The sequence below is a fragment of the Myotis davidii genome, unplaced genomic scaffold (genome assembly GCF_000327345.1).
Source record: "Myotis davidii unplaced genomic scaffold, ASM32734v1 scaffold1580, whole genome shotgun sequence".
Classification (NCBI taxonomy): Eukaryota; Metazoa; Chordata; class Mammalia; order Chiroptera; family Vespertilionidae; genus Myotis; species Myotis davidii.
The window spans coordinates 651,812-658,315 of NW_006292244.1; positions in this window are offsets into that span (position 1 = coordinate 651,812).

A 6,504-nucleotide genomic window follows, 5' to 3' on the forward strand; every position below is an offset into this window, starting at 1 on the left:
GATTTTTTCTCCTTAGTTTCCTTTGCCCTAGGAGATGTATCCATAAATATAGTGCTATGAGACATGTCTGAGATGGGATTTTGCTGCCTGTGGTTTCTTCTAGGATTTTTATGGTTTTATGACTTACACTTAAATCTTTTGTCCATTTTGAGTTTATTTTTGTGTATGTTGGTGGTCTAGTTTTCTTTTTTTGCATGTATCTGTCCAATTTTGCCAACACCATTTATTGGAGGCTGTCTTGACTCCATTGTATGTTCTTGCCTCCTTTGTCAAATATTAATTGGGCATAATGACTTGGGACAATTTCTGGGGTCTCTGTTCTGTTCCATTGGTCTATATGCCTGTTCTTATGCCATTACCAGTCTGCCTTGATTACAGTGGCTTTGTAGTATAACTTGATATCTAGTATTGTGATCCCTTCAACTTTGCTCTTCTTTCTCCAGATTGCTGCAGCTATTCAGGGTCTTTTGGGCTCCATATAAATTTTTGGTATATTTGTTCTAGATTTATGAACTATACTGTTGGTATTTTAATAGAGATTGCATTGAATCTGTAGATTACTTTGAGTAATATGGACATTTTAATGATGTTAATTCTACCAATCCATGAACGTGGTATATTCTTCCACTTGTTTCTAACTTCTTCTATCTCTTTTTTCAGTGATCTATAGTTTTCCAAGTACAAGTCTTTTTACCTCCTTGGTTAAGTTTATTCTTAAGTATCTTATTTTTTATTTTATTATTTTATTTCATTTCATTTCATTTTATTTTTTGTTGTTATTGCAATGGAAAATGGGATTGTTTGTTTAGTTCCTTCTCTTTCTGTGAGTTCATTTATTGGTGTATAATTTCTGGGTGTAAATTTTGTATCCTGCTACATTGCTGAATTTCTTCATTAAATTTAGTAGTTTTTTCGTGGAGTCGTCAGGATTTTCTGTGTACAATATCATGTCATCTGCGAATACTGAGAGTTTAACTCCCTCCTTTCCAATTTGGATGCCTTTTATTTTTTCTTCTTGTCTGATAAGGACTTTCATTACTATGTTGAATAAGAGTGGTGAAAGTGGACATCACAGTCTTATTCTTGTTCTTAGGGGAAATGATTTTAGTTTTTCCCATTGAGTATGATATGCACTGTAGGCTTGTCATATATGGCTTTTATCATGTTGAGGTATGATCCCTCTATTCCCAATTTGCTGAGAGTTTTAAAATATGGGTGTTGGATTTTGTCAAATGATTTTTTATGCATCTATTGATAGGATCATGTGATTTTTGTCTTTCAATTTCTTTATGTGATGTACCACATTTATTGATTTGTGAATTTTGTACCAGCCTTGTATCCCTGGAATGAATCCCACCTGGTCATGATGAATGATCTTTTTAATATATTGCTGGATCCAACTTGCTAATATTTTGTTGAGGATTTTAGCATCTATGTTCCACAAAGCCAGGGCCTGAGGGAAGCCGGCTGGGATCCTGGGTGTCTGTGGGTGGCCGGAGGGAGGGAAGCCCGGGTCTCAGGTGCCAGAGGAGAGTCAGCGCTGGCAGCCCAGGGGAAGGAAGGCCTACTCTTGCAGGAATTTTTGTGCATCGGGCCTCTAGTATACATATAAAAGCCTAAGCTACCGAACGACCGAATGACTGATCACTATGATGTGCACTGACCACCAGGGAGGGATGCTCAATGCAGGAGCTGCCCCTGTTGGTCCGTGCTTTGGTAAAACTCTCCTGTGAAGCTGTCTGTAACTGGGCTTTTGTTTTTTGGGAGTGTTTTGATTACTGTTTCTTTTTCCTCAGTTGTTATTGGCCTATTCAGGTTTTCTGATTCTTCCTGATTCAGTTTGGAAGATTGTATTTTTCTAGTAATTTGTTCATTTCATCCACATTGTTCAACTTGTTGGCATATTATTGTTCATAGCATTTTTTTACAATCCTTTATATTTCTGTGGGGTCAGTTGTTACTTCTCTGCTTTTGTTTGTGAATTAATTTATTTGGGTTCTCTCTCTGTTTCTTGATGAGTCTGGCTAATGGGTCATCAATTTTGTTTATCTTTTCAAAGAACCAGCTCTTGGTTTCATTCATGTTTTGTACTGTTATTTTAGCTTCTATATTATTTATTTCTGCTTTAATCTTTATTATTTATTCCCTTCTACTTACTCCTGATTTTTCTTGTTGTTCTCTTTCTAGCTCTTTAATTTGTAGGGTTAAATAGTTTATTATTAATTTTTCTTGTTTTTTGAAGCAGGCCTATAGTGCTATGAACTTCCCTCTCAGGACTGCTTTTGCTGTGTCCCAGATATTTTGGGTTGTTGTGTGTTTATTTTCATTTGTTTCCAGGAAGGTTTTTACTTACTTCTTAATCTCCTTGGTAAGCCAATCTTTATTTAATAACATGCTGTTTAGCCTTTATGTGTTTGAATGTTTTTGAGTGTTTTTGCTATAGTTGATTCCTAATTTCATTCCACTGTAATATGAGAAGATGCTTGATATGATTTCGTTCTTCTTAAACTTACAGGGACTTGTTTTGTTTCCTAACATGTGGTTTATCTTTGTGAATGACACATTTGTATTTGATAAGAATGTGTATTCTTCAGTTTTGAGGTGAAATGTTCTATATATGTAAGTTAAATCCATCTGACCCAGTGTGTCTTTTACAGTCACTTCTTCCTTGTTCATTTTTTCTATGGAAGATAGATCCAGTGAAGTCAGTGGGGTGTTAAAGGCCCCTACTATGACTGTATTGTTGTCAATCCCTTAAAGTCTGCTAGAAGCTTTTTTAGATATTGGGTGCATATATGTTTACCAGGGTTATATCCTCTTGTTGCATCAATCCCTTTAGTATTATGTAGTGACCTTTGTTGTCTATTGTGATGGCCTTCATTTTGCATCTATTTTTGTCAGATAGGAGTATTGCCACATCAGCTCTTTTTTCATTCCATTTGCATGGAAAATTTTGTTTCCATCTCTTCGCTCTCATCCTGTGTGAGTCTGTTTTTCTAAGGTGGGTCTCTTGTAGACAGCATATACTAGTAATTGGGTCATTTTTTTTTTTTTTATCCAATCAGCTAACCTGTGTCTTTTGATTGGAGAATTTAATCCTTTAAAGTTATTATTGATAGCACTTGTTTGTTGCCATTTTAATTCTGTATGCCTATCTCTCTCTCTCCTCTCTCTCTCTCTCTCTCTTCTCATTACAACAGTCTCTTTATCATTTATTGTAGTGCTGGTTTGGTGGTGATAAACTCCTTTAGCCTTTTTATGTATGGGAAGGTCTTTATTTCACCATCTATTTTGAATGATAGCCTTGCTGCATATAGTAAACTTGGTTTCAGATCCTTGCGTTTCATTACCTTGAATACTTTATGCCATTCTCTTCTAGTCTGTAGAGTTTCTGATGAGGTATCAGCTGACAGTCTTATGGGAGCTCCTTTGTAGGTAACAAATGGCTTTTGCTGCCTTTAAGATTCTCTCTTTGTCTTTAATTTTTGGCATTTTAATTATGATGTGTCTGAATGTGGGTCTGTTTGGGTTCTTCTTGCTTAGGACATAAAAATTAATTTATATAATGAAGTATGCATGAACTAGATATGCAAAGAGTATGTGCATGTGTGCGTATTATGTGGATGTGTGCATATTGTGTGTGTGTGTGTGTGTGTGATGTGTGTATGGTGTATGTTTCTGTGTTTTCCTGTGTGTGATGTGTATGTGTGTGGTGCTTTGTTCCTTCTGTAGATAAAGACAATGTGGACGGAGGAAGGCAGATAATCTGTGAAGATTTCCACTCAAGAGAAGCAGAGAAAACAGGGAAGCAGAATCCCTGAAATCAAACCAGTTGTAGGGCTCCTCAAGTGTGTCAACAAGCACTGAGGAGGGGCACTGTCCTGACCACTGGGCTCTCACCGGAAGCCTGTGAGCTGGGCCCTTCATAACCTCTCATTTATGCAGAGGAGAAAGTTTGAGCAAAGGGAGAGGCTGGCCCTGGTCACACAGAGGATGTCAGCAGAGCCAGTTCTCAGTTGGGAGTTCCTGTGAGCTTAACCATGTGACCGACCACAGCTTCCTCATCCATAAAATGGGAATAACAATAATACACACACACAGGATGGTCATGCAATTGAGTGAAAGCAGTGAGTTAACATCTGCAGGATACTTAGACCCTCACTTGGCACAGAGAAAGTGCTTGAGAAATGGATGGTGGGTAACACTGCCCTCTGTGCCCATGCACAGTGCCACCTCTGGGAGGCCAGGACGGGCCTGAAGCAGGGTGACGATGGCCGTGATGATGGGAAATCGTCTTTATCGGGTCCGCTTTCTAATCCGACACGAACCCCTGGGCCTTGCCTAACAGCACCAGGAGTGCGCACAGCACGGTGACAGTTAGGACAACTGTATGCTGGCCAAGCAGCCCTGGGAGCAGAGAATGCCCTCGGGGAACCTTTCTGACTCAGTTCACAAGACATGGCCTCTTCAGGGCAGTTAGGCTGGCCTTTACCTGGTCTCTCCCCTTATCTCTCTCTACCTTCCCTGGGGTCCCCTCCACTTTCTGGGGCTGTCACCCTTGAGCAGGCATGAGAGCCACAGGGCACTGGCGAAACCCTGGGCTGGGCCCCACTCTGAGTTTCTGGTGCAGCAGGTGTGGATAGCCCTGAGAACGTACATTCTTACCAAGTTCCCAGGCGAGGCTGGTACTGCTGTGGGCACAGGCCACATCGTGACCAGGGGTCTCCACTGTGGAGGTGCCTTGGCAGCTCCCTGTGCAGACAGGAGTGGGCATCTCTTTCCACCCCCGCAGAGAGAAGGCTGCAAGCAGCACGTCTCTGCTGGCTGCACGGAGAACCTCCCACAGCAGCGCCCAGGCCTACGATTGGCCAGAGGACCTTCCAGGAGGGGTGAGGAGGCAGCCTACTTGGGCAGGGCAGCTGGACCCAGCCAAGTGCTTGCCTCAGAGCTGATATGTCTCTACAAGTTCTCCAGGTAGATAGAAGGAGGCCGGACACTCAGAGTCTCGATTCCATGACTGTTCTCCCAGCGGGCAGTCCCGACCGGGAACCAGAACCTGAAACATCACATTGCAGCTGTGGCTGCAATTCATTCCTTGTCACCTCCCTTGAGAAGCAGACACACACACAGATCACAGCTTCACTGCAGGCCAGCGGGAGCACTCCTGGACTCTGGGGACCGAGGAGTCCCTGGGGCAGTGTCTGAGAGGCCCCAGTGGGAAAGCACAGGGCTAGGCACGCATGAGAACAGAGCCAGCTCCTTGGTGGTGACAGCACACCACCTGGGCAAGCTATTGGACTGTTGACACCTCAACCTTCCCATCTGTAAAATGCTGAGAATACTGGTCCTCACTGTGAGAGTTAAATAGATCAACACCGTGGAGCTCTGTGTCAATCTCTGGACACACTGGAGGGGGCTGTGCCTTGAGGAAGGGGGGTGGGAGAGGGGTGCTGGTAGGCATGGCCTGCCCTCCGAGAGTGTGCTGAGTTAGAGAAAGGCAGTGGACAAATAGGTGTGGGCCTCCTGTGGTCATGACCTGTGTCATCTGCTTCTTGTGCAAATCCCAGCATCTGGTATCCTCCGTCACTTGCCCTGGGCCACGTCCTTACCGTGGGCTGCTGTACCACCTGGCATCAGCCCCCACTCCAGCTGTGAAATTGATGGTTCATTTTCATCCACAAAAGTGGCACGTATGCTTCCAAATCCACCAAGTCTGGGATCAGATCAGTGCAATTAAAAAATATACCCCACATTTAGCTCAAGAAAATATTTCAGCCGAGTCACATAAATACATGCAATCTAATAAGACATGCTATAATTAAGGGGATGAGGAAGAGGAGGAGAGAGAAATGAGGGTAACCAGCAGAGAATAAAGGCAGAGACTGCTTTTTAAATTGCAATAAAATCTACATGACATGAAATCGGCCATCTTGCCCATTTGTCAGGGGCCTTAAGTGCACTCCCATTGCTGTGCGACCCTCCCCACCGGAGCTCCAGAGCTCTTGTCTGTCTGCATCGAACACTAACTCGCCATTGTCCCGCCCCAGCCCCTGCCAACCACCATGCTGCGTGCTGTCGGTGATTTTGCCTGGAACACGTGCCCCCTGTAAGGGGGATCACACAGTCTTTCTCCTTTGTGTCTGGCTTCTTTCATCAGCATGATGTCCCCGGGGTCATGCATGTTGTGGCATGTGTCAGAATGTCCTTCCTTTCCAAGGCTGAGTCACACTCCACTGGATGGATATGCTAGCTGGAGACTGTTTTAGTGTTTTTACATTAACACCGTTTTAATAGTTATGGCGCATATGCTATGTGCTTGTGAAAGGTTATAAATCGTGGCTGGTGTAGGAGGGAATGATCATTCCAAATGCGATCAGCCCTGATCCTCGCATGTAACTGAAGGCAACTCACTCATTGCTTGGCTGCCCCCCCCCCCACTTTCCTTTTCAACCTTAAATTATGCCTATTACTTATCAGGATCTATGGGTTTGGTGTGCCTTCATG